At 43.3% G+C, this 11,412-nt stretch overlaps 1 protein-coding gene across 1 annotated transcript in view; it reads right to left on the bottom strand.

The window, feature by feature from the left end:
* akap1b (A kinase (PRKA) anchor protein 1b) overlaps positions 1 to 5,919 on the bottom strand; it is a 55,388-nt gene extending 49,469 nt beyond the window's left edge. Inside the window, exon 1 of the mRNA XM_073053252.1 lies at positions 5,801 to 5,919. The gene's annotated coding sequence lies outside the window, so the exon portion shown is untranslated. The remainder of the gene's footprint in view (positions 1 to 5,800) is intronic.
* Positions 5,920 to 11,412: the final 5,493 nt, after the last annotated feature.

An 11,412-nucleotide genomic window follows, 5' to 3' on the forward strand; every position in this document is an offset into this window, starting at 1 on the left:
CTATTTCTAAATTCCCAAAAAGGCCATTTGCTTTCTGAATTTTTTATTGTATCAAAAGGCAAGTTGGTTCATAAATAAGGTATTTATGTACACCACTCATGTACAGGTCTACTGCATGTCCAGTTAGTTAACTTTCTTTCTGATTCATCTTACTGAATATCAAGGAACAACACTTTCTTATTTTAAACTCATCTGCCTAGCTTTTACCCAATCAAGCTTTCTAAATCCTGTTGCAGAGTCCAGATATTCTCAGTTCAAGGCCTCTTTCCATCTCTGGCAAAGATGGATAGCTTACAACTCAATCTTCCTTTTTAAAGAGAGCAAGTTTTTGAGGCCAAGAACTGATCCTTAGTCTTTCCATTCTGAGAACACCCATTTACTCTTACTGTAAATGTCTTCAATTCACGCTAACATGAACCGATTTTGCAAACCATCAAATGCCTTCTTGAAATCCAACTCTTTGCATCTACAGGGTCCCCTCTTGATTCTGCCCTGTAACAAACCTGTCAATTTCCCCTTAAGATATCGATTGGTGTAGTTGTATTAATCTTACCCAAATCATTTTAGTGGAGTGGGAGAGTTTACAAATAATGCGTGCAACCACTGAGCATAACTGATTTAGTGTCACAAAGTTCATCTATTATCAAAGAGAGGATGTGGTACTGCATCATGAAATGGTGCAAGATGTTGTGTCCAGTACATCAGGAGCGGAAAGCCATTCAAAACACATGTATGACCATCATCTGCATCGCTGATTCAGTGCTCTGTGAAAGCAACATGTTTCATTCAGCTTAGTAATAAGTCTGTTCTTAGTGTGTGCTGCATAAGCTTTCAAAGGAGTACACATTCTTCCAAGTTCTTTATAAAGCGAACAGCATGGATGCTTCTACAGCAGGTGTAAACATCTACTCACGAGCCACTTCAAGGCCAAGGGATGTGGCACCAGGTCGTTTGCATATATAATAGAAAAATAAAGTTGGACAAATTCAACAGCACAAATGATTCCACTTAGAGGATTAATTTTACCCACTCCACTTGCCTGGAAACTCCACCTAACTACGAAAGGGTTGAACAAGGGACTAGCAACTCCATTCTGTAAAAACCCAGGCTAGAGAACGGCCAACAGAAGCTCCAAAGATCTCATCCCTGGAAGGGGAAGGATCGTTGAGATCGGCTACACCCGAGAACAATTTGAAAGATCGTCCGAGGACAGAGGACTCCAGCAAGCCGATGTCAGCAGCCTAAGCCACAGTAGGAGTGACCGGGCTCAAGTACGTGCCTGGTAATCTTGCATTTCCAACAGCACTACCAGTAGTTCAAAAGTTTCTTGTAATACAGCCTCAGCTCGATGATGCCCTCCCAAATGCTGGAAGATGTCAAAAACTAATCACATGAGAATTCTTATGGCCAGCTTCACTTACATCCAGCAGCATGATGTGAAACAGCTTCTAACAATAAAGGCCTGGAGACCATTGAAATTATGCATCTTATGAGCTGTGTATGCACAAACACCAGCCCCCTTCAGCAAGCATAACCTTGAGCTGACCTCACCCATCTTAACCTTTTCACTAAAGTCTCAATTCATACCTGGTGAGGAACTTGATTTATTTAGATACAGCACAGAACAGGACCTTCCCACCCATATGACCCTAGCCTAATCACATGACAATTTACAATGACAACATCTTTGGACCTTGAGAGGGAAAGGTAATGAAGCTCTTGGGAAAGACGTACAAACTTCTTACAAAGTACACTGGAATTGAACTCGGGCACCAAGAGCCATAGTAGCATTGCAGTAATCTCTATGCTACTGGGTTAGTTCCTCCATCTTTGTTCTGTGCTCTGAAAAAAAAATCTCCCACTGTATGTCAGTAACATTGCTTTGTTCTAAACTCTGCTCACAGGAGATCAATGTCTTGCCAGCTCCCAACTTCCTTACCTCAATTATGGCTGCCATCTTTTTTTCCCCATCAGGGCCAGTGTTACAATATACTCCAAAACTATTTCCATTTTAAATGCTTATGCAATACATAATTGTGTTAACTATTTGATTCAAACTGCTGACAAGCCCACAGGACATACACTTGAATATTGCAGCAGCTAAGCTTTCATCTTAACCAGGTTCCCAAAAGGGGAAGGGAGAATCCATGGACCAATCAGCCTTTAATTTATTCCCAGGAATTCAACGATAAACTTTTGTCCTTCAGCAAAAATACTCGCCTGGAGTAACTGCACAAGGAGTGCCAGTAGTTAGGTACAGCAATAATGAAAGAATATTTAACAAAGGCACACGAGGAACAAATCCAGTCAGTGGATGTTCTTCCAGACATCCTGCTCTGTCATGATTTGTGGTGAATGCCAAGAGTTTTGAGGTGCTGTCAAAGTAAAGCAACACAAACTGTTGGAGGAAATCAGCAGGTCAGACATCCTGATAAAGGGTCTCAGCCCAAAACGTTAACACCTATTCCTCTCCACAGATGCTGCCTGACCTGCTGAGTTTCTCCAGCATCTGGAGTCTCGTATTAATGATTGCTGTCAAAGTAGACTTGGCAAAAAATTCAAAATCAAGTTTATTGTTACATACACAAGTACACACATGAACAGATGCAGTATTCATATAATTTACACAAATCATACAATCTTCTTCTACAGGAAAGGTAAATTAGAATAAAAAACAAAATCCACTTTTGCACAAAGAGGTCACCTTGTTGCTGAACTGTAGTGACTCAGCTTTTGCCCATTGTTCAAGAACCAAATGGTTGAAGGAGGCAGCTGTTCTTGAACCTGGTGTGGGACTTCAGTCCCTTGTAATTCCTGACTTTCAACAGTACAGTGGGAGAAGTTGGTTAAAGTATTCAATGGATCATGGCTGCTCCATTCCCCCTCTCAGCCCCAATCTCCCCATATCCCTTCATGCTGACTAATCAAGAATCTCTCAACATCTGCCTTAAACATACCCAATGACTTGGCCTCCAGTCATTTGTGGCAACAAATGTCTCTTTCGTTTATGGGGCTCAGCAACTGTAATGATTTTTAATGTTACAGGCCTGCAGATTATTACTGTCTGGTAATACAGAGGAATAAGCTATATTTGAGCACTTGTAAACTGAAATGAATACCAGTGTGACAGATGCCCACGTCATTCTGCGTGCAGCCACGATACTGACCCAGAACAGACATGACAGGCCAACTTTCAACAGCAATTAAATTTAATGGTATAGAAGTTTAGTGTAGTTACTGAAAGATAACTGAGTGATATGGCATGCAACAGAATTGAATGTTCTTTATCTCAGACACCTGATATCAATAAAAAGAGCCACCTTCCAAATAAACCACGCTACCCTAAATAGAGATCAGTCTCAATCCCAAGACAATGGCTTACCTATATCAGTTACCTATTATGTATTAAGGTTTTAATACATTAAACAGGTGGTGCACAATTATCTAAAGATGAGCAAGGACTTTTGCAAATCTGTATACCAAGTTGTACCCACCATCTTCAACTCACCTGACTAGACCAGAGGAGAAAAGTCTCAGCATCTTCATTCCAATTTTATAGAATAATCTACAGCCTCCAAAAGTATCTCAAAATGTTTAATGAAACAGTAAATAACCCAGAATGAACTTTTTTCAAAAAAAAATGTACATTGTAGTGCTTCCAGCATTTGCTTCAGCTTTCCAGCAGCTGTAGTATTTTGCTTCTACAGATTTCCTTCACCCAACCTGCACTACACATGACCTTAGCCAAAAGGCTGAGAAAGAATCCAGGACAACTATGTTCCATAAGTTTCAAATTAAATGCCCTGTGTAAATTAGTTTCAATTCTTAATCCATCAAGACATACACACTGATATTCAAACTGAGGGACTCAACAACTTAAGGGGAATTCAAAATTAAGGAGATAATTTAATTAGAAAATGCTGACCTGTCTGTGACCTAAAGACCATTCAACAGGACATCTTGAAGGAGCAATGCCTCAGAAAAAGGCAGCAACAATCATTAAGGACCCCCATCACTCACTCTCTTCTCATTGCTACCATCAGGGAGGAAGTACAGAAGCCTGGAGGCACACACTCAGCGATTTAAGGAATAACTTCTTCACCTGCCATCAGATTTCTGAAAGGACTTTGAATCCATGAACACTACCTCACTACTTTTTAATATCTATTTTTGTACTACTTAGTTTAACAACTCACATTTTTTCCACTACAATTTGTATTGTACTGCTAAGCAAAGATGAATTTCACGACATGCTGGTGGTATTAATTCTGACCTGTGATTTAAATCCAATTCCACACAATTACCCATGACCGCCCATTCCCTTCTTCCTGCTGTCTGACCCAAGTTTACTGATATGCAACAGCCAAAGTCAGATTTGCATAAAAACTTAAGACAACCGTTCAGAAGGGGACTCTTCCCACCAATTGGTAAAATAATGCTAAACAGACTTTTTAAAGATGGTGCTCTTTCAAAACTGGTACCCATGAGAAAGATCTTTTAAACGATGCTTGGGATTTAACAGTTATTTGTTACACATGAATCAGAATAACATGAACAAATTAACTAAAGTGTTTAAGAACCCAAGAATGGTTTAACTGTCAAATGGAGGTCAATATTTTAGTTACTATTTTCAAGTGCTTAAAAAGATGACAAAAGGCAGCTGCTTCCAATTTAAGACACCACTCACTATCTGTCCAATGTACTATAGACCATGATAAGACATCACTGCACTTAAAACCAAAACCATGAAGTCAAAATAGCAGAATACATTTAGCTGCAGGCACACTGTTAATATATAAAAAAAGGGCAGACCAGGGCATGCCAAAACAAAACTCAACCCCAAGAGGGAAAGAAATGATACACTGATTACAGGCAAAAAGTCATGCAAATGATTTTGCAAGTAGAGGGACTCGCCAGCTTAAAGGGAAATCTAGATTAAGGAGATAATATTGTAATTGAGAAAAACTGACCTGCCTGTGATCTAAAGCCAATTCAATACAATTACCCACACTACCCACACCCCTCTTCCTGTTGTCTGATCTGCTGAGCTCCTGCAATAGCTCGTTTTATTTTGTTCCAAGTACTTATACGGTTTACTTCAAGCTGGCAGTAAAGGCAACTGTTCCCTAACCATTTAGAGTCGCATCTTCACTCCATCAACTAAAATACAAAGACGAGACGAATACTTGAAATGGCTCCAACCCAAATTCAGCAGCCAGGGGTTCTAAGCACCACCCACTCAGTGCAGCCTCCCAGCGAGCTTGGACTTTTATCACTTGAAAATGCAAGCAGAAGGGCCGTTCTGCCGTCGGTGCCGGTGAAGGTGAACGGGGGCGGTCCAGTGACCTACAACACTCAAGAGGGACAATGGTAAGAAAGCCTGTCGGGGAGGAAGGTGGTACGAGGGAGTTAGACCAGACTCCACACTGCCTTAAGCAGACGGCCAGTACTCGCCAGCCCCAGCCGCCTAACCATACCCCGGACTCGGCCGTGTTCCGACTCCAGGGCCCAGACCGACCTTGGATACAGAAGCCCGGGGTCACTGCGGCACAGGGCGCTGCCAGCCGTCCAGCCACAGTCCCCGGGCGGACCCGGGAGACGGTGGGCCAGGAACAGCCAGGAGACACCCAGGGGTGAAGTGTGAGAGGCCTGGAGCAGCGGACAGGCCACAGCCGGGACCCCGAGTGACGTGCGCACCCTGGAGAAGCCCCTTCCCCCTCCCGGCAGCCGGGGGATAGCGGAGGCGCTCGGTTCGGCGGCCGGCAATCCCTCATGCTGGCGGCCCGGTCGCGGTACTCACGGGGCCACTCAGTTACCGCAGTAACACCGCTTCGTCCCGCGCTCCGCTTGTCCGGCCCGCCGCCTGCACGTGTCTGCCAGACACCGCTAATGCAGCCACCGCCTCCTCTCGCGAGAACTCGCGTTTGGACACGCCCACCGTCCCTACCCGTCTCCAGAAATCCCCACTTCAGGCCACGCCTACCCCGAGCGAGATCTCATTTGCAGAGGAAGGAAATCTCACGCGAGAACTCAGCGCGAGGCTCCGATTGGAGGAGAGGCCCAAACCCGCTGTCCAATCAGTGGTTGGCTTGGTAAAACCGAGGCGTTAGGGGCTGCGGGGCGCGGAACCGGTTAAAGGAAATAAGTTTGTGAGCTTCAGAGTCGGAGCACTGGGTCTTGAAGGGACTCGGCAGGGTAGATGACGAGATAAAATAGAAAATACGAGGAAATTCGGCGTCGTATGGGCAGTAACTGGATAGGAAAAGTTTAGAAGGATATGAGCCAAATTGGACTTAGTTATTACGGATGAGTTAGGTTGAAGGACCTGTTTAACTTCATGACTTCGTGGAAAGTCATGACATTATGGAACGAGAAACAGCCTCTCACCATCAGGCAGGAGGCATAGCAGCCTGAAGTCCCACACCAGGAGATTAAAGAAGAACTACCTCCCTTCAACTATTCAATCGTTGAAAAAACCTACTCATTAAGGTATAGCAACACAAATACCATTTAGATAGAGATAGGGAGTAGATACTTTATTGATCACAAAGGAAATTGCAGTGTCACATAGCATTACAAGTGCACAAATGGACAAGTATTAGGATAGGAGTATGAAAAAAAACGAGTTACTGTAAATATAAGATGTACAAGATTTACAAGTCAAAGATTACAAGATCACACTGATAAGAAGGTAGCGCAAGCGTTATCATAATATTATACAATAATGGGAGCACATTCAGACTGTCCAGATAAGTGAAGGCAGTATTGCGCAGGGTGACTGCAATAGCAGAGTGTGTAAACAGAGCTCTGGTAAACACAGGTTAATAACAATCTAACAGGAGAAGGTCATCTTCCCCGGCTATAGTTTGATTCAGTATACAGCCTAATGACCTCATATAGCGCTCTTTGGAGCAGCACTGTTGTCTTAGTCTATTACTGAAAAGTGCTCCTCTGTTCAGCCAAGGTGGCATGCAGAGAACTGCTGGGATTTTCCATAGGGTCCTTAGTTCTACCACAGCCTCCAGTGTGTCCAGTTTGCCTTTCTAATCAGTTTATTGAGCCTGTTAGCATCATCCATGCTAACATGATGCTAACATCCATGCTATTGCCTCAGCTCACCACCGTGTAGAAGATTGTACTGGCGACAGCAGACTGGTAGGACATGTGAAGGAGAGGCCTGCATACTCCAAAGGACCTCAGTCTTTGAAGGAAGTAGAGGTGATTCTGGCCCTTCTTGTACACATCCTCTGTGTTGCTGCTCCACTCAAGTCTTCACACTAATATCACCTTTGCTTTTTGTTTGCTTCTAATTGTATTTTTTTCTTGTACAAAATGTGCATAACTTGCTTTTCTCGTGAATTCAGCTTATCCGATGTTACATGCCTGTAAGGTTTTCAATCCATACATGTACTTGAGCATGTGACAATAATTATAACTTCGACCTTGCCTGCTGAAAATGAATTCAGGTGTCACAAACCAGAAATATTAGTTGAAACAAAAAGCAGGAAAAAAAAGAAACTGGTTGGACAGCATCTGTGAGAGAAAAACAGTCAATATTTCCAAAAAACAAATCTGCAGATGCTGGGAATTTGAAACAGAAATGGTGAGAAAACTCAGCAACCGTGGAAAGAGAGATGGGTTAATGTTTCGATTCGGGGATCCTTCCTTCGCAGATGTCTGTGTTGTCTGCTTTTGCTCGGTAACATGGAATGGTGAATTCTTGTTTCGGTAGCACAGTAGTAGAGAACAAGGGGATGATCAAATAGCAGAGAAATAAAGGGGGGCTCTACAGTGTCGGTACCATGCGGAGAAAGTCGGCAACAGATTCAAGCTGTTCAAAGATATTCAATGGATAGGGTAAATGCAAGCAAGCTTTTTCCACTGAGGTCGGGTTAATAGTGAAAGCTGAAAGATTTAAAGGGAACGCAAGGGGAAATTTCTTCACTCAGAGGGTCATGAGAGTGTGGAATGAGCTGCCAGCACAAGTGTTGCACGCAAGCTCGATCTCAACGTTTGAGAAGTTTGGATAGCTACATGCATGGTAGGGGTATGGAGGGATATGGTCCCGGTGCAGGCTGATGGGAGTAAACAGACTCGAATGGCTCAGCACAGACTCGAAGGAACAAAGGGCCTGTGCCTGGGCTGTACTTTTCTATGACTCTAAACTGACCCAAACCAAAAAGTGAAGGTTAAAGTGAGCTTTAGTAAACTCATGCCCTGGACAACTGCCTAACAACATCCCAAAAACTACAAGTCCGAAGCTTGTCATTGTATGTATAAGGTAAAAGTGGAGGAGCTTGACAGTGAAAAAGGCTTACCCCTGTCTATGTGTACACAGGATAGAGACAGAGTGGGAAAAGATAGATAAGAAATAGCATAAGGAATAATAAAAACTTTGGTTTGGGGAGTATTCCTTTCAGAACAAGTGACCCACTTGTTGGCGTCAGCCTGCAATAAAGAGGAAGCATATTCTGAAGGTATTGTTGGCGGAATCTGAGGAGGCGTACAGGAGTATGATAGATCAGCTGGTTGAGTGGTGTTGCAACAAAAAACCGACACGAAGAGCTTGTCTTAAATATAGTTTGCCAAGCGTTATGGAAATAGCACAGTACAAGCCCTTTGCTGTGATGTTGTGCCAACCCTTTAATCCACTTTAATGCTTCCCTCCCAAGGGTGCGACGGTAACATAGCAGTTGGCACGATGCTATTACAGCTCTAGGCATTGGAGTTGGGAGTTCAATTCCAACGCCGTCTGTAAAAACTTCGTATATCCTGCCTATAAGCTCATGGGTTGCCCTCTAGGTGCTCCAGTTTCCTTCCACAGTCCAAAGACGTACCGGTTAGTAGGTTAATTGGTCATTGTGAATTGTCCTGTGATTAGGTTAGAATTTAATAGGAGGTTTGCTGGGCAGTGTAGCTTGTTGTGCTGGAAAACAGAATAAAAATAAATAGCCCTTCATTATTTCATCCATGTGCCTTTCTAAGAGTCCCGAATGTATCTGCCTCTCCCACCATCCCTGCTGAGTGTGCTATGCACCCATCATTCTCTGGGTAAAAACTCTGACATCTCCCCCTTTACTTTCCTCGAATCATTTCAAGGTTACGCCTGAGTAATCATGTTTCTAATTTGTCACCTAGTCAGCAGTCTCATTGAGTTGTCCTGCCCACACTCCAACTGGGTTTAGGGACAGTATCATTTGTAATTGGATAGGGACCCGACTCCATGGTTGAATCCATCATGGGTGATTGGTAGCTTTCTCAAATTGTCACCTATTGTCATTTCCCAAGATGATCACAATTGTCTTATTAGCACAGCCTACAGATGCTGTTTGACCACCATTGATCAGAGTGCTGAGTTACTTAGAAAAAAGATCAAATGATATTTGCATGAGTATATCTTATCTTCAAATGTAATAAAGTGCTGCCTTCAAAATAATAATTAACAGAAATACTACTGTTGGAAATCTGCTGCTCCTCTACAGAATTACAGTACAATAAATTCTCTATTGATAATCAGGGACAGTGAGTAAGTCAGCTCAAAGTTAATTTTCTGATGGGTTATGTTCCTTAATCTACTCATCGAGAAGACTATATTTTATAAAGTGTTAATTGTGATGTGCACCTTGAGAGGAAAGCGATGCCCACTGCTCTCTGACGGGGGAATTTCTTGTTAGCTGGTTCCTGGCTGGCACTGGGAGTAGATTGTTTGCGAACTCTCACTTGCTAAAAGACAGATACGAATGGAGAGGTGGAAAGTAAAACAGCCACACACTACCAGTCGCTTGACTGAAATAAATCTCTAAACTGTGTCCCCAAACTATGCAGAACCTGTAAAATCTTTGTACAATTTCTAGATGAAACCAAATAGAATTTAGAACAGCATAGTACAGGGACAGTATCTCTTTAGCTCATTGTTCCAGTGCTGGGTAATCCTATTTGCCAAAGCCTTCTTCTGTCTTCTAGATTTTTCTCAAGCTCCTTCCTGGTTACCTTGTAACGCTCCAGAGCCCTGTTGAATTTTTGCTTCCTAAACCTTCCTTGTTCCTCTTGACTAGACGTTCCGTCTCTCTTGTCAACCATGGTTCCTTCACCCTACCATCCATTCCCAGTCTCAATGAGATAAAGAACTCCATGCAGGTGCTTCCCAAACAACCTCCATGATTCCTACTGTGCATTTCTCCGAGAATGCCTCCTCCGATTTTACGCTCGCAATGATCTACTTCCTGATGACTCTGTGCCTCATGGTCTGGCTGATTTGTGTTGTCTTACCAAGCACTAACTCAATGCATTGTTGAAGTTAGCTACGACGTTGTCATTGCTGAGGACAATGAGATTGCCGTGCTACTCCATTCAGTGCAAAACAACGTACGATTCAATTACTGAAAACACAATAACTAAATTTAAAATAATGTCAGAGTTATTTAGAATGACATCTAAGTTACAACTGAATTAAAAACTCTCTAAGATGGGCATTATTCAGTTGTGCTGGGGGGGGGAAGGTCATTTTCTGTCTGATACAGATGTTTCTGTATCTCGTGCTGGATACGAGGAGATTGAACAGGTGATTACTGGGATGGGATGAGTCCTACGGGATGGTACGAGTTTGGACAGATGGTTACTGGGATGGGATGAGTCCATCGTGGTTTCACAAGCCTGCCATAGACATGGTGAGTTGTGAATGGTTTCCATATCTGGTAGTTGTGTCCCAGTGATGTTCTGTGCAGTCCTGATCACTCGCTGAAGTGCTTTTTGGTGGATCTGATTGCAACTGGTGTCATTCAGGAAGGTCAGGATGCCCTCGATTACACATCGATAGAGGTTCACCAGCAGCTTTTGGGGCAGATTTGCTCTCTTTAATCTCAAGATAGTACAGGTGCTGCTGAGTCGGCCCTGCTATCAAGGAGGTGTTTATGGTCTCAGGGAGCCTTCTGGGATGTTCACTCCAGAGAACTTAAAGCTGGAGATCCTCTCCACTGCTTCACTGTCTATGAGTAGTGGAGCTTGTCCATACCTTCTTGATCTTCAGAAATCAATGATCATTTTGTTGATGTTGATTGAAGGGTTGTGTTTATTGCACCAGTCAGATAGCTTCTGCTCCTCCTCTCTGTATGTTGTTTTGTTGTTATTTGTAATTAATCCAATCGCTGTGGTGCCGTCTGCAAATTTGATGAAGGAGCTGGTGGCATAGGCAGGGACACAGTCAGGGGTGAGCAGAGTATAAAGGAGTGGGCTCAGTACACATCCCTGCTGTGCACCGGTGTTCAGGGTCAGGGGGGTTGCTGTGTACTTGCTTGCAATGAATTGATCTGTACGAACGGTATGCAAGATGAGTTTTTCTCTCTGTACCTCAGTACCTGTGTTGGTCCTGAGTTCAAATCCAGCTGGGTCCTTGCACGCTTTCCGTCCATGCTG

Source organism: Hemitrygon akajei, chromosome 8 (genome assembly GCF_048418815.1).
Source record: "Hemitrygon akajei chromosome 8, sHemAka1.3, whole genome shotgun sequence".
NCBI classification, from domain to species: domain Eukaryota; kingdom Metazoa; phylum Chordata; class Chondrichthyes; order Myliobatiformes; family Dasyatidae; genus Hemitrygon; species Hemitrygon akajei.